This window comes from Bos javanicus, chromosome 26 (genome assembly GCF_032452875.1).
Source record: "Bos javanicus breed banteng chromosome 26, ARS-OSU_banteng_1.0, whole genome shotgun sequence".
NCBI lineage: Eukaryota > Metazoa > Chordata > Mammalia > Artiodactyla > Bovidae > Bos > Bos javanicus.
Window position 1 is genome coordinate 20,096,620 of NC_083893.1, and position 25,216 is coordinate 20,121,835.

At 38.3% G+C, this 25,216-nt stretch overlaps 1 protein-coding gene and 1 pseudogene across 7 annotated transcripts in view; one reads left to right on the top strand and one right to left on the bottom strand.

Moving 5' to 3' along the window:
• The window catches only part of HPSE2 (heparanase 2 (inactive)), a 716,285-nt gene that overhangs the window by 667,758 nt on the left and 23,311 nt on the right, over nt 1-25,216 (bottom strand). The gene's annotated exons all lie outside the window — the stretch shown is intronic.
• Nucleotides 13,535-14,903, top strand: LOC133239267 (small ribosomal subunit protein eS1-like; annotated as a pseudogene).

The following is a 25,216-nucleotide window of genomic DNA, read 5'->3' on the forward strand; positions in this document are numbered from 1 at the left end:
ACTTAAACCTAATGTTGTTGCCTGGAAAATTCCATGGATAGAGGAGCCTGGTAGGCTGCAGTCCATGGGGTTACTAAGAGTTGGACACGACTCAGTGACTTAAATTTCACTTTTCACTTTTATGCATTGGAGAAGGAAATGGCAACCCACTCCAGTGTTCTTGCCTGGAGAATCCCAGGGACAGAGGAGCCTAGTGGGCTGTCGTCTATGGGGTCGCACAGAGTCGGACACGACTGAAGCGACTTAGCAGCAGCAGCAAACCTAATGTGTGTGCTAAGCTGCTTCAGTCATGTCTGACTCTTTGTGACTCTATGGACTATAGCCCACCAGGCCCCTTTGTCTATGGGATTTTCCAGGCAGGAACACTAGAGTGAGTTGCTGTGCCCTCTTCCAGGGGATCTTCCCAACCCAGGAATTGAACCTGCATCTCCTGTGACTTCTGCATTGCAGGCAGATTCCATACCACTAAGCCAACAGGGAAGCCCTAAACCTACTGTACAACCTAACAAAACCACCCCTAGCATGTACATAGCAGCATTATTCACAATAGCCAAAAGGTAAAAGTAGCTCAAGTGTTCATTGACAGATAAGTAAACAAAATGTGGTAGATATACAAAGAAATTCAGTCTTAAAAAGAAGGAAATTCTAACGCATGCTACAACATGGATGAATCTTGAATACATTATGCTAAATGAAATAATCCAGCTATAAAAAGACAAATACTCTGATTCTATTTGTATGAGGTACATAGGGTGGTTGCTAGAGAACTGGGAGGAGGGGAGAATGGGAAGTTATTTTTCAATGGCTATAGAGTTTCAGTTTTACAAGATTTTTAAAGAGTTATGAAGATGAATGGTGGTGATTGTTGCACAACAATGTGAATGTACTTAAGACCATTTAATCTAACACTTAAATGTGATTAAGGTGGTAAGTTGTATTATGTGTATTTTATCACAATTATAAATTTTTAAGTAATAAAAATAACCAGAAATGTAGGGTTTTGTTTTTTTTTACTTAAAACTTAAGTCGCCTTAAAACCTTGGGACCTCAATGCTATTGCTCTATAGTCCATGTTCAGTTTTCTCTGTAGATTGTATGAGTTTAGATAGCACAACTTTGAAAGAATCTTGTATGCTGCTATTAGCAGTGCCAGATCCAGAAGAATAAGGAGCAGGCCTGAAGAACATCAGCCTACCTTTGTCACAATTCAGTCCCTCAAGCATATCCAGCCTAGGACATAGCCAATAGAAGACCACAAATGGGATGCTCAAGAGGGGAGAATGGGAAGTCCCTTGGGACTTAGGGTGGAAGAAAAAGAAAAAGGCAAAAGAACATGAGCTTGAGATTTATAGAAAACAATACCAAAAAACAAAAAGTGGGGCTTATTCTTACACAAACTCACCAAGGATGAGACAGACTAGAGATACTTCCTCCCCTCCTGGCTTCAAACCAGCCTCTACTAACAGCAGCAGGAAAAGAAAGATTCTATCTAGTCCCTTGGAGAAGATTCACAGATGCTAGAAGAGCCTCTGTGCTAAGAGACTGGAGTCCCAAGCCAAAGTATTCATTACCTCCCTCACTGCCCCTGCCACTGGTTTTTCCTTTAATTTTCCTGACCTAGTCAACTACATACTTTCCTAATATTCTAGTCTCTGATCCCCACTCATCTCGGAATTCCTCTCTCTCCCTTTCCCTTCAAGTCACTGAGTTTATCCACTTTGGCGTCAAAATGTCTTAAAGTTGTCCTCTTTTTTTCAATTCAGTTAATACCATGTATCTCATACCTGGACAACTAAATGAAAATTTTATAGGAGAAACTATTTGAGGCTATGCAATGCTACATTTTTCTATAAACTTCTACTCAATAATTTTAGCATTCATCAGTGAATCTTGCCTACAATTATTCCTCTGGTATTCTAGTTGTGACTTCTCATTTTTCTCATTCCATCTACATTTATTAACTGGAATTCTCCTGTAAGAGAAGAGCTGTCCCTTCTCCTAATTTATGCAACCACTGTTTATATTATCATGAATTCATAGGTGTTTTATTCTTCATATCATCATATTTACCTATTCTGTTACACAAGTTGTTCCAGCTTTAGCTATTTGGAGCACTTTGAGGTTAACTTCTGTGTCTTTCTGACATACTATCATTTTTTTAAGGCACTTCCTTACTTTTTAACACTGCAAATGTTCCAGGGTCACCTTGTATTTTCCCTGCCCCAGTTCTGGAATCATACTCTTCTCCAAAAGCCCTGATTCTGTTGGTGAAGCCTCTTGAAAGTCCCTTGGACAACAAGGAGATCAAACCAGTCAAGCCTAAAGGAAATCAATCCTGAACATTCATTGGAAGGACTGATGCCGAAGCTGAAGCTCCAATACTTTGGCCACTTGATGCGAAGCTGAAGCTCCAATACTTTGGCCACTTGATGCGAAGAGCTGACTCATTCAGACACAACTGAGCTACTGAACAACAACAACTTAAAAATCAACATCTAGGCACAACATGTGCTCATTACTATTAGGGTATTACTACTTCTAGGTCCTTCTCAGTAGGAGATAGGAAATTCATATGTATATACAACTGATATATGCCCACACGTCCATATTTATTTCTGTATCTATCTACCTGTATAAACATTAAAAGCAGGGAGAGGGGGGAATAGAATATATTAGTTCATACAGATGCCTCCAAATCCAATCTGATACCAAAGGATTCATTCTAGAATTCCCATTTGTCATTTTTTTCTCTAATAGTGAGAAACCTGCTTGCCATCTACTGTATTTACTTATCTGTTCAACAGCAATTAAAAACAGCTTCAGAATTGCTATTCCATAACCCTATGACAGGGCTTCCCAAGTGATGCTAATGGTAAAGAACCTGCCTACCAATGCAACAGACAAGAGTTCGATCCCCTGGAGATGGGCACTGCAACCCACTCCAGTATTCTTGCCTAGAGAATCCCATGGACAGAGGAGCCTGGGGGGCTACAGTCCATAGGATCACAAAGAGTTGAACATTACCGAAGCGACTTAGCACACACGCATTGCTTGGAGAAACAAATTTGTCAACTACAGTTCAGTGGTTTTGTTCAGTACTTTTTTTCATTAGTCTTGCAGAATTCAGTCAAAATAAAGTTTCTTATTAATAATCTTGTCTTCTTCAAGCGTTTTGTGTAGTTGTGTCATTCATTGCAATAGAGGTAAGATTCATTTGTAAATTCCATTTTTAGTTTCCCATCACCCTGGTTGATTTTTTAAAATTTGAGGACAGTAAAATTCACTTTGTGGTGTAACATTTCTATGAGTTTTGATAGTTGCACATATAATCAAGTATCCACTAGCACATTGCCACATAAACCAGTCTGATTACCCAAGAAGCTCCCTCATGCCACTCCTTCATTATCAATCCCTTTCTCCATTTTCACCCCTTAGCAAACTGATTTGTTGTTTTTTGATTTGGGGTTTTGGGCCCTACAGTTCATTTTTTTTCCAGAATGTCCTATTAATGGAGTCATACAACATTTAGTCTTTGGGATATGTCTTCATTCACTTAGCTAAATGCATTTAGGATTCATCCATGTTGTTGTGAATCAATAGTTCATTATTCTATATTGCTGAACAGTATTCCACTGAATGGATGTACCACTGTTTACTGAGCCATTCATCTACAATACAGCTTTTTCTGTAGATACAAGTTTTCAACTGACTTGAGTCATTTAAGAGCAAGACTAGATTGTCATATGATAAATGGATGTTTAGCTTTATAGGAAACTACCAAATTTTTTCCAAAGTGGGTGTATAATTAGCATTCTCACCAATAATGTAGGAGAGTTCTTACTGTTCCACATCCTCAATAGCACTTGGCATTGCCAGTTTTGTTTGATAAGACATTCTAATAGATTTGAAACAGGATCTCATTGTGGTTTTAATTTCCACTCCCTAATGATAATGATGTTGAACATATTTTATATACTTATTTTCCATCTAAATATTTTCTCTGGTGAAGTATCTGCTCATATCTTTTGTCCACTTTTTAATTCAGCTTCTAACCTTCTTTAATTTTAAAAGTTCTTTGTGAGTTCTGGATATAAATCTCTTATCAAATTTGTGATTTTTAAAAATATTTGCTTCCAGTCTGTGGCTTCACTTCTTTTCATAGGGTATTTCACACAGCAAGTTTTTAGTTTTTATAGTCTAATATATCAATTTTTTATTCTATGGATCATACTTTTGACAGTTATTTTTAAAGTTTTCACTAACTCCAAAGCCACACACATTTCTCCTACTTTTTCGTCTAGAAGTTGTGTAGGTTTTGTGTTTTATATTTAAGTATATGATCAATTTTGAGTTAATTTTTATATAAAGTATGAGGTATGTATTAAGGTTCATCTTTTCACAGAACTTCCTTCCAATTATTCCTTCCAAAACAAATGGCACTGGAACTGCCTTTACACGCTTGTCAAAAATAAGTTCACAACACTTGTGTGCATTTACTTTTAAGCTCTCTATTCTGTTCCACTGATCTATGTAGCTTTATAACTTGATAACTTTGATAAAGTTATCAAACTTTATATCTTGATAATTGTAGCTTTATAATGTCTTGAAAAATGTGAATTTCAAAGAACTTTGTTCTTCTTTTTCAGATATTTTTGGCCTATTCTAATTCCTGTGTGTGTCCGTGTGTAATAAGTATTATAAACTTGTCATAAAGTTTAAAATATAATATATATTACATATATATGTGTGTGTATATACATATGGAATGTAGATTTACAAATGAATCTAACTCTATTACAATGAATGACACAACCACACTAAAGGCTTGGGAAGAAAAAAAAAGGAGCTGACCTAAGAAGCTTTATTTTAACTGTGCATGTGTGTATATATATATATATATATATATATACACACACACATACATACGGGCTTCCCCAGTGGCTCAGTGGTAAGGAATCTGCCTGCAATGCAGGAAATTCAGGAGAGGCAGTTTCGATCCCTGGGTTGGGAAGATTCCCTGGAGGAGGGCATGGCAACCCACTCCAGTATTCTTGCCTGGAGAATCCCATGGACAGAGGTGCCTGGTGTGCTACAGTCCATAGAGTCGTAAAGAGCTGGACACTACTGAAGTGACTAAGCACCCATACACACACACACACACACACACACACACACACACACACACACATATTACACACACCTATAGAAGAGTTTTATTTGATTTTGATAGGGATTGAGTTACATATGTTGATTACATATTAGAGAGAATTGATGTCTTACCAATATTGAGTCCTCTAATCCATGAACACATTCTCTCTCTCTCTCTCTTCATATATTTGACTTCTTCCACCTCTGTTTTACAGTTTTCAGCATAAATATACATTTTGTTAGATTTATACCTTTTGGTGCTATTATATATGTCCTTTTTTGAAATCTCAGATTCTAATGTTCATTTTATAGAAACATAATTCACTTCTGTACATTAACATTCTATCCTACAGCCTTGGTAAACTCACTGTTAGTTCTAGGAATTTTTTATAGATTCTTTGGGTTTTTTCCAATATACACTATCATGTTATCTGCAAACAGAGACAGTTTTATGTCTACCTTTCCTGCAGCCTTGGTAAACTTATTATTAGTTCTGGGAAATTTTTAATAGATTCGTTGAGATTTCCTAAGGTAAATCATCATGTTATCTGCACACTGAGATAGCTTTATGTCTTCCTTTCCGAACTGCATGCTTTTTCACTGTCTTGCTGTAATGCACTATGTGCAAGTATGAAGTTGGATACGAGTGGTGAGAGTGAACATCTTGCCTCCTTCTCAATCTCAGATGAATAGTATTCAGTCTTTCATTATTAAGAATAATGTTACCATAGCATTTTCTAGATACTTTTTTTCAGGTTAGGGAAGTTCCTTATTCTTCCTAGTTTACTAAGAGCCTATATCATGAATGAATGTTAAATCTTATCAAATGCTTTCTCTACATATTTTGAGATGATCAATCTGTTAAGTAAGTTACACACTCACCATACACACCCACACAAACACACACGCAAAGCTTGTAGGAGTTTAAATTGCATTAAATTTATAAACTAAAGATACTCAGTCTTTCTATCCATGACATTTTGCATCTCCATGTAAGCTTCTCTTCCATTTTTCAATAAATTTTACAATATACTCTATTTAAAGTCAGCAAAATATTTCTTAGATATATTCAAAGATAGTATAGCTTTTGATTTTATAAATAGTATCATTTTATAATATATTCTAACTTTTGTCCCTAGTTTATAAAAATGCACATGGTTTTGCTATTTGGAGCATGAATTCAGCAATCTCAATGAACTCTCTTATTATTTCTAGCCATTTGAGACTAGAAGTTTATAAATTCACTAGGTAAACAATCACACATCTGCTAATAAAAACAAGGTTGTTTATTCCTTCTTCTTGCATATTTTATTTATTTACTTTTCCTATTTGTTGAAAGACATGGAACTCCTGCATTTCTGCTTACCTTACAATCAGTGACGCTGGCTGCCTTTGTTCCACGTTATCTTTTCAAAGGTATTTGTATATTTAACAGTCTTACAAGAAAGAGACAGTGCCTCACTTCAGAGCAAAGGGCAGGCATACTTAAATGTCCAATGCAATAAAGATAATATTCCCCTCTAAATAAAGAGCATGCCTGTTTACTCCTCACTATGAATGATTCAGGTTCCCTAATCTCATGGTTGTGTGTGCATGCTCAGTCGTGTCTAACTCTTTATGACCCCATGGACTATTACCCGCCAGGCTCCTCTGTCCATGGAACCTTCCAGGCAAGAAAACTGGATTAGGATGCCATTTCCTCCTCCAGGGGATCTTCTCAACCCAGGGATCAAACCTGAATCTCTTGCATCTCTTGCACTGGCAGGTCGATTCTTTAGCACAGCTCTACTTGGGAAGCCTAATCTAGAGTTACCCTCTGGTTATATAACCCATTGCATGTTCAAGTATCACCTAGCAGTCTTCCCGTTTTTCTATGGAAATTTGGACTCAGAAAAACAACACAAAAATTTGCTGATACTCTGGCCACTGCTATTGCTATAAAAAATATACTCCTTTTTGTTTTACACAGGAGTCTCATATCTTCTGTCAACATTCATAAAACTGGCAAGTTACTGTGTTAGCTTACAAGAAGGGTAAAATTTCAGATCCTTCAAAGTTCTTGACATTATTCTGCTGGCTATAACCTCCAGTACAGTGGTGACCTACGGGCATTGTTGTCTTCTTCCTGATATTAAGAAAAATGATTCTAACATTTTACCATAATATTAAGCATAATAATTGATTTAGATTCTTGGTGTATATTGTTTTTCAAGTTATGGGAAGTTGTTTAAAAAAATTCCTAACCTACCCATTTAACTTGGGAAACTGCTATTTTAGTGGCCTAAAAGAGTTGACACAGCTTTCCAAAGTGGTTCTCCTTGGAATTAAAAATAGGAAAAAAATTCCTAGGAGGGACTATTAGAATTTCATGTAAGACAGTTCTTCATTATGTCATGCCTCACAGAACATTTGACATTCTTAGCCTCAACCAACTAGATACCAATAGCATCCCTAGTCTTGATGCCTGAACCACCCCTCTTCCCTCACCAATTTTTTCAAATATGCTCTAGAGTCAGAGTTGGCAGTCTTTTCCTATAAAGAGCCAGACAGCAAATATTTTAGGTTTTGTGGGCCACATAGCCTCTGTTGCACTACTCAAGTCGGCTAATGTAATGCAAAAGCAGCCATAGACAATACATAAATAAATGAGCACAGCTATACTCCAATAATGGAGAAGGCAATGGCACCCCACTCCAGAACTCTTGCCTGGAAAATCCCATGGACAGAGGAGCCTGGTAGGCTGCAGTCCATGGGGTCACTAAGAGTCAGACACGACTGAGCGACTTCACTTTCACTTTTCACTTTCATGCATTGGAGAAGGAAATGGCAACCCACTCCAGTGTTCTTGCCTGGAGAATCCCAGGGACGGGGAGCCTGGCGGGCTGCTGTCTATGGGGTCGCACAGAGTCAGACACGACTGAAGTGACTTAGCAGTAGCATACTCCAATAAAACTTGACAAAAACAAGTGGTTGCAAGATTTGGCCTGCAGGCTGTACTTTGCTGAGAGGGATGGGTAGAGAGTAGAATATCCTCAAACTTCACAGATAAGAGAATGGGGTCATGGATGAAGTGATTTCCCCAACATTTTGACTGCACAGCAGTTTGTACCAAGCAATGATTAGAACACAGGCCTCCTAACTGCTGGTGCTCTTCCCACTGGGACACCTAACAGAATAAATGACACCCTAGAAGAATCTGCCTCAGCAAGTATTTTTATCCACTTCTACTAAATGTATGCAAATATATATGGATACTTGGCAGAAGTCCATGAATATATAAGGCTCCGCTTCAGCTGTCTTCCTACTTTGTGGTGTACAGTATTTCTCTAATTTTACATCATTCCCAGATGAAGACACCATGGTTTCATCCCAAGAATGTTCATGAAAACATGCAATACAATTGGGCTAAAGGCTGAACCCAGAAGCAGAGACTTCCCACAATAACTCAGCATAAATCATTCATCTGCTAGATATTTCTAAGGACAGCCTCACAAAATTGAGCACAGCCCTGATTTTTCATCTGTACAACAGAGCTTACACCCTATTAACCTGAAGTCTATTTTCAAGTGAGAATCCTTCAGAACTGGATCTAATACTAATCTATACAAAGTATAAGAATATAGAACATCTACTTTTCATTCATCTGCAATTGCTAAGATTCCATCTATAGAGTTATTTTGTTTGACCTGATTGATTCCTCACAAAAGTGCTAAATAAGTTGCCTCACGGCAACTAAGCCTCATGGAAGGACTATGTAATAATAAATAGCTATTAGCAGTGATACACACAGCTTGAAGCAATGTAGTAGTTCTCAGAAAAGGACTGGGCTTGGACAAGAAAAGCGACATAATCAGCCTTGGCCAAAACCAAGGCTTTGCTGATTTACTCAACAAATCTGGGGTTGTTTTTACCCTCACTTGATATGTCACACTTTGGGTAGAATACTGGACTACATGAACTAAAGTTCTTCCAACTCTAAGATTTAGTTAGTCTAAATTCAGGGGGGAAAAAAGAGAATGCTACATCCTGGAAAAACTCTCGTAGAAGATGAACTCGGGCATGAAGAAAAGACAGGTGTTAGATGTGGAAAGTGAAGGGAGAGGTATGTGAAGCGATCAGTGTTATTAATAACTACACAAACAGCTCCTCTCTTCCTCATACCCAAACAATAAAATCCACTCAAAAGCTCTAAGATGATCCCAATATCAAGAAGTTTCTAAAGAGAACCTGCTAATGATTTGGAATTTACTGCACCAAAGCAGCAGTAATGACACCAACTAAAGCCAACAGTCTGGCATAATTGTTGACTGAGCAGTAATAATCTTAGATGGCTATTTCTGTTGGAATCTGATATATTAAAATGATAGGTAAGGACAGGTAGCAACAATTATACTTACTGCATACTTTTTGATGAAGTGAAGAAATACTTAGTTAGGCACTGGAATAGAGTCAGTAGCATTTGTCTTCATTTTGTGCCTGGAGAAACTAACTTAGCTTCTTTGAAAGTTGACATCCCCCATGGTATGGGTAGACTAACTAGGACTAGAATGTTTATATCCTTGACTTACATCATTTAGGTTTAAAGTTCTCCAAAGGGTAATGTGTAGTCCAAAGCTGCTAAATGTCAAAGTCAACCAGAAAACAAAACAGAATTCTAAATAAATCAAAATAAAAGTTTAGACATCTGAACTTTTGATAAGGATTTATCAAGCATCATCAGTTCCTTGTCTAACTTGGAAGCAAACCAAATTTCTTCATGTGGATGGCTTTGGAGCCTCCTAGTGGCAGCCTCAGGGGACCTACAGAACTGGAGTCCTGGAACGGACCAGACTTTCAAGAGTGTTTGTTATCTATACTGATGATCAATTCACACAAATATATCAGCTCCTACAATGTACTCAGGGCTTCCCCGGTGGCTCAGATGGTAAAGAATCTTTCTGCAATGCAGAAGACCTGGGTTTGATCCCTTGGTTGGGAAGATCCCCTGGGGAAGGAAAACAGCTGCCCGCTCCAATATTCTGGCCTGGATATAGTGCTCAACACACTATATTAAACAATGGGAATTCAAAGATGAATAAATGTTTGTCCCTACCCTCATGGAATTCACAGCCTACTACTATGTACACAAGTAAGAACAGAAGTAACTCTGATTCAATGTAATATGCACTTATAATCTGCAAAATAAAGGGAAAGGATGAATTCAGGAGTGTGTGATAAAGGGGGTTGACTTCTTAGCCAAGTCTTGACTACAGGAAAAATGGAAGTCTATCCGATAGAGAATCCCAGGACATATATATTTTCATGCCTTTGCTAATTCTCCTTCCTCTTTGGATTATTCTCCCTTTTCCATATATCATACCTAGAATACTAAGACTTGAGTACCCTTAAGGTTCTAGTTTTATCTTCCAAGCACTGGAGAGATGTCAGAGACTGTAAATCAAATAAGTGACTTACCTATTGAAGACTATTCACAAAAATAATTCTGATAGTAGTATGAAAAATGTTATTAGGAGAGCTGGGGAGCAGAGTCTATTAATATGTCACAGTATTCCAAGGGAATGGTAAGGGCTGGCAGCACAGTAGCAAGAAAGAGGATTTCAGAATTAGGCTACTACACCTATGTTAGGGGCTTTCCAGGTGGTGCTAGTGGTAAAAGAACTTGCCTGCCAATGCAGGAGACCCAGGTTAGATCCCTGGGTAGAGAAGATCCCCTGGAGGAGGAGGGCATGGCAACCCACTCCAACAAGTATTCTTGCCTGGAAAATCCCAAGGACAGAGGAGCCTGGCGGGCTACAATCCATAGGGTCACAAAGAGTCGGCCACAACTGAAGTGACTTAGCACACATGTATGCACGTATACCTGTGTTAAAGGCCTAAGTTAAAGACTTATGATATCTGATGGCCAAATGAATATGGGAGACTAGGCTCAGAGAAGAATAAAAAATAGTTCAAAATTTTCCTTAAGAGATAAGGTAGGATAAGATAAGGTAGGAGATGATGCCTTTAACCAAGATAAGGAACACAAAAGAAATCAAGGGGATGAGTAATAATGAGGAACATTAGTAACTAGTTTTATTTGAGGTACAAAATTTATGATTTGTTTAAGAAACACTAGGAAGTGACTGCAAAACTCCTAACTCTGAAAAACACTATAACAATCTCAAAATAATCAACAGTGATAACCATTATTAAAATGTTAATTGTTGTTATCTCTTAGTGATATAGAGAAAAGAACAATCATATCCATTTTCATAAACATCCTGAAATTGATCCAGTCTCAGAAAATTAAACTTTCATTAGACAATGAAAATTTTCTCGCAAAAGTGAACATCTTATTCCCCTTACCTTTGTCCCCTTTGGTTTATCCAAAAACATCCATCATTCAAGGAACAAGTTGAGTTTCACCTTTGCCTTGCCACAAAGCCTTATCTTACTCCTTCAGACCTTACATATTACTCTCTTAGGTTACCATATCTGAACTCTCATAGCACTTGGCACAGATAACATTCTACTAAATTGCCCTTTATGATTTGCTAGAGTTTTAAGGAAATTTAGTTGTGTCTCTCCAACTATATTTAAGTTCCTTAAAGAGTAAGGCACTGGCCTACTTCTGCTCTCAGCCAGAGGCCAACTAATCCATATTCCAACTAATCCCCTAATCCACCTCCCCTATACTTTACAAATGATAAAACTGGGCCCAGACAAGCTAAATAAGTTGGGCAGGGTTCACAAGTAGTTTGTGAGTCCAGGTACCCAGAGCTTTATTTCCTTAACATTTCTATGCTTTCAGGTGCCCCATAAATATTTATTTTTTAATTTTATTATTGGAATATAATTAATTTACAATGTTGCATTAGTTTCTGCTATACAACAAAGGGAAAAAATCAGCTGTATGTATATGTATATTCCCCTCCCTTTTGAGCCTTCCTCCTATCCCCCAAATTCCACCTCTCTAAATCATTACAGAGCACTGAATTGAGCTCCCAGTGCTATACAGCAGGTTCCCACTAGCTATCGATTTTACACATAGTATTTATATATGTCAATGCTAATATTCTGATTCATTGAGGTACTTGTGCGCCATGTTTCTTTTCCTATGAGGCATGTTTGCATCTTAACAGAATATTCAAATTCCAAAGCAGCCAAATTAATGATTATTTAACAATGGAATTATAAACCTCCTGAAAGGCAGTCAGGAATCTATTTGGTGACAGGGAGACATTCTGGGAAACTCAAAATCATATCACAAATTCTAGTATCCAGCTATGCTAGAATGACAGAAACCACATTAACCCCCTTACCTTGAATAACTTTTTAAAAGGACCAAGGTACACGAAACAATGCTTTCTGACATAAAAACATAAAGCACAGCACAGTGATTCCTAAAGAAGGAAAAACAAACAAGATGAGCCCTATCATTTGCCATCCATACCTGGAGAGAACTTTTAGGCTTGTAGTACAAAACAAGGAACCAAAACAGAACTCAGCAGTCTTATTGAGTTGATGACACAGAGTTCAGAGCTACAAGAGGCCAAGGCAACTTAAATTTGCAGCATACAGGAGAGGAGGGAGTTACACAAAGAACATGAGCTCCAGTAGTGACATCCTTGCATATGTGAGAAAACTACCAAGGTAAGGAAAAGAACCACCAGGAAGGAATAAGTAAAACAATCAGCACAGTACACACAGGACCAGGAATAATTCACATTCTGGGCAATTGAAAAGACCTCATAACATACAAGGCTTCTAGTAAGAAGGGTACAGAAAAAGAAAAGTATTGCCTCAGAAAGGTATTGCTACAACAGAGAAGTCAAATTAGTCATAGAGTATTCTAACAAAACTTAAAAGAAAACTTGAAAAAAATCAAGCTGATCCCAAGGACCTTAACTTCATCTCTCAAAAAGACAAATAATATTTAAAGGAATATCAAACTATCCAGCATCCAACAATGTAAAATTTAAAATTTCTGATATCCAGTTTAAAACTACTAGAACACAAAGAAAAAAAAAAAAAAGATGACCCATAAGCAGCAGAAAAATAAATAAACAGAAACAGACAAAATGACACAGATGATTAAAGTAGTAGCCACAGAAATTAAAAAATTGTTTTAAAATATTGTCTATATATTTAAGAAGACAAAAGAAAGCAAAGGAGTGAAAATTAGAAATATAAAAGATATAAAAAGAAACAAACTTAATTTCTAGAAATAAAAAATAATAACTGAAAAGTATACTGAATTTAAGGCACTGCAAAAAATTAATGGCATAAAATGACATATATAAGGAGGGAAAAGACTCAAGAAAATTTAATGGAGCATCACAGAGCCATTAGACAATATTAAGCATCCTACTATATGAGTAATTGGTGCCAAAACAGGATGGGAGAAGGAAAATATAATGGTCTAAACTTCTAAATTAAATGAAAACTATAAAGCCATAAAAACCTAAAAAGAAGAAACAAGAATAACACACCAAAGTGTATCACAATCAAATTGCTAAAAAGCAGAGATTAAAGGAAAATCTTAAAAGTAGATAGAGCAAAAAGACACATAAGGTAGAGTAGACTTTTTGTCAGAAACAATGCAAACCAGCAAAAGACAAGTCAACACAGATTACCAAAATGAAATGCAAAGAGAAGGGAAAAAAAAGAACAACAACAAAAAAGGAACAGAGAAGCTAAGGGCAGAGGAACAGTATGAAATGGTATATTATACACAAAACTAGAATCCTAGAAGGCAAAAAAAAAAGAACAAGAGGGCTGAAGAATAATGGCTGACAATTTTCCAAAATTAGTGACAGACAACAAACAACAAACCAAGGCCTAGATCCAACAAACTCAGATAGCACTAATAGGATAAATAGCCCTTTTGGTTCTCTGAGCAGCACCATGGTGGTCAGTAAGAATAAGTGCCCTACAAAAGGAGGCAAAAAGGCAACCATGAAGAAAGTGGTTGACCCATTTTCTAATAAAGACTGGTATGATCTGAAAGCACCAGCTAAGTTCAATATAAGAAATATCAGGAAAACACTGGTCACGAGAACTCAAGGCACCAAAATCTCATCTGATGGCCTCAAGGGTTGTGTTTTTGAAGTGAGTCTTGTTGACCTGCAAAATGATGAAATTGCATTTAGAAAATTCAAGTTAATTATTGTGGATGTTCAGGGCAAAAACTTCCTGACTAATTTCCATGGCATGGATCTTACCTGTGACAAAATGTGCTCCATAGTTAAAAAATGGCAGACCATTATTGAAGCTCACATTAATGTACGACTACCAATGGTTACTTGATTCATCTGTTCTGTGTGAGTTTTACACAGAAAATCAGAGTAACCAGACTCAGAAGACTTCTTAGGCCCAGCACCAGCAGGTGCGCCAGATCCACAAGAAGATGATGGAAATCATTACCCAAGAGGTGCAGACAAGTGACTTGGAAAAGATGGTTAATAAACTGATTTCAGACACCACTGGAAAAGACATAGAAAAGGCTTGCCAATCTCTTTATGTGCTCTGTGATGTCTTCATTAGAAAAGTAAAAATGCTAAAAAAGTTCAAGTTTAAATTGGGAAAACTCATGGAGCTAATGGTGAAATTAGTAGTTCTGGAAAAGCCACTGGGGATGAGACAGGTGCTAAAGTTGAATGAGCTGAAGGATATGAGCCAGCAGTTCAAGAATCTGTTTAAAATGCAGACTTTTAATGGTGACAAACAAAAGATCTTATTTGTGATTTAAAAACAGGATAAATAACAATAATCAAACATGCACACACACATACCTAGGCATATCAAGGTCAAAATGCTAAAAACCAAAGACAAAGAGAAAATCTAAAAAGCACTTATGGAAAACAAAAGATACACTGCTTAGAGAGGAGCAAAAAGAATTACAGGGACTTCTCTGTACAATGGTTAAAGACTCCTCACTTCTACTGCAAGGGGCATGACTTGATTCCTGATCTGGGAACTAAGATTCTGCACATGGCCAGCAGCATGGCCAAAAATAAAAAAGAAAGAGCAAGAATTATAGCAAACTTCCCAACAGAAACCATGGAAGAAAATGTAATGAAATTTTTAAAGTGTTAAAAGAAAAAAAAAAGGTCAACCCAAAATTTTGCACTATGCAAAAATATCCTTCAAAGGTAAAGGAGAAATAATTTTCTCAAACTCACTGACAGTATACCTACTCTTTAAGAAATGTTAAAGAAAAGTATTCAGGCAGAAGGAAAAAAAAAAGTGGAAGTAAAAAACAGTTGATGAGTGTCAGAAAAGGTAAGTGAAGGTTAAAAAAAATTGGTTTTCTTATTTTAGTTACTCTCAGAGATAACTGAATGGTTCAAGCAAAAATAAGAACAACAGGTTTCAAGCATGGCATATGTTACAATGAAATTATGATATCAATGGCATGACGGATGGGAGGGAAAATATGGTACTTACACCATACATGTAACTGTGTAATATAAACTCAAAGTAGATTCTGATCATTTAAAACTCATTTTGTAAACCCTAGAACACAAAAGGCACAAATTAACTTTTAAATAAATTGGACTTTATCAAACAAAAAACTTTTCTAATGCTTAGCACACTGCCTATCATGTAGTGAGTATTCAATAAATGTTACTACTATTACCAGGTACAGTATCAGGCATGCTGAAAATACATACAAAAACAAAATCATCCTTTGCCCTCACAAGGCACATGGATCATCCCAGACTTAAGGAAAGGATGGTTTAGTATGATTTAGCAGTGAATTTAGCTGTGAGCTTCCTTTTGTCCTCAAGGCAAAAGTGGAAATTTAGTAATGCATACCTGAATTCATCTAATTGAAGGATGTAGAACTTTTTTTTAAATGATTATTGTTTTTTACTCTTTTGACCACCCATCTTTACCAAAACTTTTACACTTCAAAAAGGTACATTTTAAGAAAATGAAAAGAGAAACTATACACAGGGGGTAAATATTTACAAAACAAATGGCTGACAAAGGATTTGTATCCAGAATATACTAAACTCCCACAACCTAGTAACAAGAAAAACAACCCATTTAAAAACAAAACACTGGAACAGAAATTTCACCAAAGAAAATATATAAGGCAAATAACTATAGAAGACAATGTTCAATATCATTAGTCATTCAGTTCAGTTCAGTTCAGTTCAGTCGCACAGTCGTGTCCGAGTCTTTGTGACCCCATGAATCGGAGCACACCAAGCCTCCCTGTCCATCACCATCTCCCAGAGTTCACTCAGACTCATATCCATCGAGTCAGTGGTGCCATCCAGCCATCTCATCCTCTGTCGACCCCTTCTCTTCCTGCCCCCAATCCCTCCCAGCATCAGAGTCTTTTCCAATGAGTCAACTCCTAGCATGAGGTGGCCAAAGTACTGGAGTTTCAGCTTCAGCATCATTCCTTCCAAAGAAATCCCAGGGCTGATCTCCTTCAGAATGGACTGGTTAGATCTCCTTGCAGTCCACGGGACTATCAAGAGTCTTCTCCAACACCACAGTTTGAAAGCATCCGTTCTTTGGCGCTCAGCTTTCTTTATAGTCCAACTCTCACATCCATACATGACTACTGGAAAAACCATAGCCTTGACTAGACGGACCTTTGTTGGCAAAGTAATGTCTCTGCTTTTGAATATACTATCTAGGTTAGTCATAACTTTCCTTCCAAGGAGTAAGCGTCTTTTAATTTCATGGCTGCAGTCACCATCTGCAGTGATTTTAGAGCCCCCCAAAATAAAGTCTGACACTGTTTCCACTGTTTCTCCATCTATTTCCCATGAAGTGATGGGACCAGATGCCATGATCTTCGTTTTCTGAATGTTGAGCTTTAAGCTAACTTTTTCACTCTCCACTTTCACTTTCATCAAGAAGCTTTTTAGTTCCTCTTCACTTTATGCCATAAGGGTGGTGTCATCTGCATACCTGAGGTTATTGATATTTCTCCCAGAAATCTTGATTCCAGCTTGTGCTTCTTCCAGCCCAGCGTTTCTCATGATGTACTCTGCATAGAAGTTAAATAAGCAGGGTGACAATATACAGCCTTGATGTACTCCTTTTCCTATTTGGAACCAGTCTGTTGTTCCATGTCCAGTTCTAATTGTTGCTTCCTGACCTGCATACAAGTTTCTCAAGAGGCAGGTCAGGTGGTCTGGTATTCCCAACTCTTTCAGAATTTTCCACAGTTTATTGTGATCTGCACAGTCAAAGGCTTTGGCATAGTCAATAAAACAGAAATAGATGTTTTTCTGGAATTCTCTTGCTTTTTCCATGATCCAGTGGATGTTGGCAATTTGACCTCTGGTTCCTCTGCCGTTTCTAAAACCAGCTTGAACATCTGGAAGTTCACGGTTCACGTATTGCTAAAGCCTGGCTTGGAGAATTTTGAGCATTACTTTATTCATGTGTGAGATGAGTGCAATTGTGCGGTCAGTAGTTTGAGCATTCTTTGGCATTGCCTTTCTTTGACATTGGAATGAAAACTGACCTTTTCCAGTCCTGTGGTCACTGCTGAGTTTTCCAAATTTGCTGGCATATTGAGTGCAGCACTTCCACAGCATCATCTTGCAGGATTTGAAATAGCTCAACTGGAATTCTATCACCTCCACTAGCTTTGTTGGTAGTGATGCTTTCTAAGGCCCTCTTGACTTCACATTCCAGGATGTCTGGCTCTAGGTGAGTGATCACACCACCGTGATTATCTTGGTCATGAAGATCTTTTTTGTACAGTTCTTCTGTGTATTCTTGCCACCTCTTCTTAATATCTTCTGCTTCTGTTAGGTCCATACCATTTCTGTCCTTTATCAAGCCCATCTTTGCATGAAATGTTCCCTTGGTATCTCTAATGTTCTTGAAGAGATCTCTAGTCTTTCCCATTCTGTTGTTTTCCTCTATTTCTTTGCACTGATCTCTGAGGAAGGCTTTCTTATCTCTCCTTGCTATTCTTTGGAACTATGCATTCAAATGTTTATATCTTACCTTTTCTCCTTTGCTTTTCACTTCTGTTCTTTTCACAGCTATTTGTAAGGCCTCCTCAGACAGCCATTTTGCTTTTTTGCATTTCTTTTCCATGGGGATGGTCTTGATCCCTGTCTCCTGTACAATGTCACGAACCTCATTCCATAGTTCATCAGGCACTCTATCAGATCTAGTCCCTTAAATCTATTTCTTACTTTCACTGTACAATCATAAGGGATGTGATTTAGGAAAATGAAAACATGAATTATCACTCTACATTCACTAGAATTTGTTGTTCTTTAGGCATCACAAAAATTAGAAACACCAAAGGAACATTTCATGCAAAGATGGGTACAATAAAGGACACAAATTGTATGGGCCTAACAGAAGCAGAAGATATTAAGAAGAGGTGGCAATAATACACAGAAGAACTATCCAAAAACAGATCTTCACGACCCAGGTAATCACAATGGTGTGATCACTCACCTAGAGCCAGACATCTTGGAATTCGAAGTTAAGTAGACCTTAGGAAGCATCACTATGAACAAAGCTAGTGGAGGTGATGGAATTCCAGTTGAGATATTTCAAGTCCTAAAAGATGAGGCTGTGAAAGTGCTGCACTCAATAAACCAGCAAATTTGGAAAACTCAGCAGTGGCCACAGGACTGGAAAAGGTCAGTTTCCATTCCAATCCTAAAGAAAAGCAATGCCAAAGAATGTCCAAACTACCGCACAATTGCACTTTTGAGAAAAGTAATGCTCAAAATTCTCCAAGCCAGGCTTTAGCAATACGTGAACCATGAACTTCCAGATGTTCAAGCTGGTTTTAGAAAAGGCAGACGAACCAGAGATGAAATTGCGAACATCCACTGGATCATAGAAAAAGCAAGAGAATTCCAGAAAAACATCTACTTCTACTTTATTGACTATGCCAAAGCCTTTGACTGCGCAGATCACAACAAACTGTGGAAAATTCTTAAAGATACTGGAATACCAGACCACCTGACCTGCCTCTTGAGAAACCTGTATGCAGGTCAGAAAGCAACAGTTAGAACTGGACACAGAACAACAGACTGGTTCCAAATAGGGAAAGGAGTACGTCAAGGCTATATATTGTCACCCTGCTTATTTAATTTATATGCAGAGTACATCATGAGAAACACTGGACTGGATGAAGCACAAGCTGGAATCAAGACTGCCAGGAGAAATATCAATAACTTCAGATATGCAGATGACACCACCCTTATGGCAGAAAGTGAAGAAGTACTAAACAGCCTCTTGATGAAAGTAAAGAGGAGAGTGAAAATGTTGGCTTAAAGGTCAACATTCAGAAAACTAAGATCATGGCATCCAGTCCCATCACTTCATGGCAAATAGATGGAGAAACAATGGAAACAGTGACAAATTTTATTTTGGGGGGACACCAAAATCACTGCAGATGGTGACTGCAGCCATGAAATTAAAAGACACTTACTCCTTGGAAGGAAAGTTATGACCAACCTAGATAGCATATTCAAAAGCAGAGACATTACTTTGCCAACAAAGGTCCGTCTAGTCAAGGCTATGGTTTTTCCAGTAGTCATGTATGGATGTGAGAGTTGGACTATAAAGAAAGCTGAGCGCCAAAGAACGGATGCTTTCAAACTGTGGTGTTGGAGAAGACTCTTGAGAGTCCCTTGGACTGCAAAGAGATCCAACCAGTCCATCCTAAAGGAAATCAATCCTGAATATTCATTGGAAGGACTGATGCTGAAGCTGAAACACTAATACTTTGGCCACTTGATGCAAAGAACTGACTCACTGGAAAAGACCCTGATGCTGGGAAAGACTAAAGGAAGGAGAAGGGGACGATAGAGGATGAGATGGTTGGATGGCATCACCAACACAATGAACATGAGTTTGAGTAAACTCTGAGAGTGGGTGATGGACAGGGAGGCCTGACGTGCTGCAGTCCATGGGGTCGCAAGGAATCGAACATGACTGAGCGACTGAACTGAACTGAGTCATTAAGTTGTGTCTGACTCTTCTGCTACCCCACTAACTGTAGCCCATCAGGCTCCTCTGTCCATAGGATTTCCCTGGCAAGAATACTGGGGTGGATTGTCATTTCCTCCTCCAGGGTATCTTCCTGAACCAGGGATCAAACCTATGTCTCCTTCATTGGCAGGGCAGACTCCTTACCACTGAGCCACCAGAGAACACAAAGAGTATAATACATTGGTAAAGGGCAATGGTTCTTATCTCCTACTGCTTCAGAACTTTAGACAAGAGAAGGCTTAACAAAGCCACTGAGATGGGGGAGCCTGGTGGGCTGCTATCTATGGGGTCGCACAGAGTCGGACACGACTGAAGTGACTTAGCAGCAGCAGCAATAACAAAAAATTTAGGAGTAAAAGCAGGATTCAAATAGAACTTGTAAGGATTAGTAAATCTAGCATAGAAAAAGAGCTTTTGCACAAGTGAAATGATTTGTTTAAATAGTTTTGGAATATCAAAATGGAATTTCATTTGCAGAGAAGAGAAGTTATCCTTGGAAAAAGCCCCTGAATTCCTTACAGGTTATATGGACTAGCCTCTCCTCATAGCTTCTCAATCCTGAGGCAAACTGAAAACTCCACACTCCCTTCTCTCTCCAAGAGTCCCATTCCCCCACATGACTTTTCCTCCTTTTAACAAAACAAGAGACATCTAACTTTCCTGACACATGCAGCTGGCACCAAAGCAAACCAAGCTGTGGGGTGGCTGACCCAAAATTACTGATGAATGTTCAAAATAAACACATTTTCAGCCAATCTGGAATGGTATATTTCTAAGAGGACAGAGAGCTCTTAAAATTAACTAACTCATCTGGACAAACTGTCCATCCAATGGAAGTTTTTCAATAATGAATATCAGACCATAGATCTTCCTGCAGCTGAGCTTGTTTATCACGCAAGGAGTCTGCTTCTTCATGTCTCATGGATAGCTTCATGATTTTTATTTTCACTGGCTTCTGGCTTCTTATATTTATATAAACAGGCCAAGAAAACAAAACACATGAGAGCAAGTTTAAATGGTAGATTCTTCATTCCTCCAAAAGGCAGAGATATGTATCTTTCCTTTTATACATGTCAGATAGACAATTGAGGAAGAAAAGATACATGTTTGGGAGAAGAGAGGCCCTTGTTTAAAAAGCATAACTTACTAAAGTGGTTTTTCTTATTGTGTGGAAATTCTAATCAAGTGCTCTCTGTTGCAATGTCTGAAGATTGCCGAGTAAGGCCTATACATAAAACAATACCAAACCGAAATTAAGAGTGGATTTGCATCTTAAACTAACTAAACTAGTATTCTGAAAGAACTCGATTGATGGTACATATAACCAATTCCTATCGAGCATGATTTTTTTTATGTTTTGTTTGCCTGTTTATTTTTATTTATGTAGAAAATCTTCTTCTAAATGAGCTCTGACTGTGGCTCTAAAGGGAGAGGCATATCTTTTTTGAGATAGAGGAAAACCCTTTAAATATCCTAGGAATGTCCTGCCTTTCTTTCAATAGATTGACCACACTGAATAATGGGGAGTTCTCACTGTTCTTAGTCAGAGGAGGCCCAAGAGATGCTCTGCCCAGCTTAGGAAGCAAAAAGGGTGCCTCCAACCCTCTGTGAACTACCCTATGTTGATGCTTCTCTTGCCCCACATGTATCTCCCCTACTGCTTGCCTCCCAGTGGCTGTTTTCTAACTTAATTCATACAGAGTCCTTTCTGCCACAGATCACTTTATATAGCAATCATGCCATGACTCACGTAAAAGAAGAGAGTAAACACCATTTGTTATTTATCTACTATGTATTGGGCAGGAAACTGACCACATGGGTCACAACCTTGTCTAACTCAACTGAACTGTGAGCAATGCCATGTAAGGCCACCCAAGAAGGATGGGTCATGGTGGAGACTTCTGGCAAAATGTTGTCCACTGGAGAAAGAAAGTGCAAACCACTTCAGCATTCTTGCCTTGGGAACCCCATGAACAGTAAGAAAAGGCAAAAAGATATGACACTGAAAGATGAACTCCCCTGGTTGGTAGGTGCCCAATATGCTATAGGAGAAGAGCTGAGAAATATCTCTAGAAAGAATGAAGAGACTGAGGCAAAGCGGAAACAACGCCCAGTTGTGGATGTGTCCGGTGGAGAAAGTAAAGCCCAATGCTGTAAGAACAATATTGCACAGGAACCTGGAATGTTAGGTCCATGAAACAAGGCAAACTGGAAGTGGTCAAACAGGAGATGACAAGAGTGAACATTGACATTTTGGGAATCAGTGAACTAAAATGGACTGGAATGGGCGATTTTAACTCAGATGACCATTATATCTACTACTGTGGGCAAAAATCCCTTAGAAGAAATGGAGTAGCCCTCGCAGTCAACAAAAGAGTATGAAATGCAGCACTTGGGTTCAATCTCAAAAATGACAGAATGATCTATGCTCGTTGCAAAGGCAAACCATTCAATATCACAGTAATCCAAGTCTATGCTCCAACCACAAATGATGAGGAAGCTGAAGTCAAACAGTTCTATGAGGACCTACAAGACCTTCTAGAACTAACAACCAAATATATATATATATATACATTCTTTTCATCATAGGGGACTGGAATGCAAAAGTAAGAAATCAAGAGATACCTGGAGTAACAGGCAAATTTGGCCTTGGAGTACAAAATGAAGCAGGGCAAAGGCTAACAGAGTTTTGCCAAGAGAACGCACTGGTCATAGCAAACATCTTCTTCCAACAAACAAGAGATGACTCTACACAGAGATATCACCAGATCAGTTCAGTTCAGTTGCTCAGTAGTGTCCGACTCTTTGCGATCCCATGAATAGCAGCACGCCAGGCCTCCCTGTCCATCACCAACTCCCGGAGTTCACTCAAACTCACATCCATCATGGTCAATACCAAAATCAGATTGATTATATTCTTTGCAGCCAAAGCGGGAGAAGCTCTATACAGTCAGCAGAAACAAGACCGGGAGCTGACTGTGGCTCAAATCATGAGCTCCTTATTGAAATATTCAGACTTAAATTGGAAAAAGTAGGGAAAACCACTAGACCATTCAGCTATGACCTAAATCAAATTCCTTACGGTGGAAGTGAAAAATAGATTCAAGGGATTAGATCTGATAGAATGCCTAAAGAACTACCGGTGGAGGTTCGTAACATAGTACAGAAGGTAGTGATCAAAACCATCCCCAAGAAAAAGAAAGGCAAAATGGGTATCTGAGGAGGCATTACAAATAGCTGAAAAAAGAAGAAAAGCAAAGGAGAAAAGGAAAAATACACACATCTGAATGCAGAATTCCAAAGAATAGCAAGGAAAGATAAGAAAGCCTTCCTAAGTGAACAACACAAAGAAAAAGAGGAAAACAATAGAATGGGAAAGACTAGTGATCTCTTCAAGAAAATTAGAGATACCAAGGGAATATTTCATGCAAACATGGGCACAATACAGGACACAAATGGCATGGACCTAACAGAAGCAGAAGATGTTAAGAAAGGGTAGCAAGAATACACAGAAGAACTGTACAAAAAAGATCTAATGACCCAGATAACTAGGATGGTGTGATCACACACCTACATCTTGGAGTCAGAAATCTTGGAGTGCAAAGTCAGGTGGGTCTTAGGGAACATTACTACAAACAAAGCTAGTGGAGGTAATGGAATTTCAGCTGAGCTATTTCAAATCCTAAAAGATGATGCTGTGAAAGTGCTGCACCTCAGATGTCAGCAAATTTGGAAAACTCAGCAGTTGCTACAGGACTGGAAAAGGTCAGTTTTCATTCCAGTCCCAAAGAAGAGCAACAAAAAAGAATGTTCAACTTACTGAACAATTGCACTCATCTCACATGCTAGCAAAGTAAGGCTCAAAATTCTCCAAGTTAAGCTTCAACAGTACCTGAACCAAGAACTTCCAGATGTTCAAGCTGGATTTAGAAAAGACAGAATAACCAGAGATCAAATTGCCAACATCCACTGGATCATAGAAAAAGCAAGAGAACTGCAGAAAAACATATACTTCTGCGTCACTGACTGCTAAAGCTTTTGACTGTATGGATCACAACAAACTGTGGAAAATTCTTAAAGAGACGGGTACCAGACCACCTTACTTGCCTCCTGAGAAACCTGGATGCAGGTCAAGAAAAAACAGTTAGAACCGGACATGGAACAATGGACTAATTCCAAATTGGGAAAGGAGTGTGTCGAGGCTGTATACTGTCACCCTGTTTATTTAACTTATATGCAGAGTATATCATGTGAAATGCCAGGCTATATGAATAACAAGCTGGAATCAAGATTTCCAGGAGAAATATCAATAACCTCAGATAATCAGATGACACCACCTTAATGCCAGAAAGTGAAAAGGAACTAAAGAGTCTCTTGCTGAAGGTGAAAGAAGAGAGTGAAAAACCTAGCTTAAAATTCAACATTCAAAAAACAAAGATCATGGCATCTGGACCTATCACTTCATGGGAAACAGATGGGAAAAAATGGAAATAAAGGCAGATTTTTCTTGGGCTCCAAAATTACTGAGGATGGAGACTGCAGCCATGAAATTTAAAAGACACTTGCTCCTTGGAAGAAAAGCTATGGCAAACCTAGACAGTGCATTAAAAATCAGAGACATCACTATTCCGACCAAGGTCCATATAGTCAAAGCTATGGTTTTTCCAGCAGTCATGTACAGATGTGAGAGTTCTACCATAAAGAATGCTGAACACCGAAGAATGTATGCTTTTGAACTGTGGTGCTGGAGAAGACTCTTGATAGTCCCTTGGACAACAAGGAGATTAAATCAGTCAATCCTAAAGTAAATCAACCCTGAATACACATTGGAAGAAGTGATGCTTGAAGGTGAAGCTCCAATACTTTGGCCACCTGATGAGAAGAGCTGACTCACTGGAAAAGACTCTGATGCTGGGGATTTAGGGAAGGAGGAGAAGGGGACAACAGAGAATGAGATGGTTAGATGGCATCAGTGACTCAACAGACATGAGTTTCAGCAAACTCCAGGAGACAGTGAAGGACAGAGAAGCATGGTATACTGCAGTCCATAGAGTTGCAAAGAGTTGGACAAGACTGAATGACT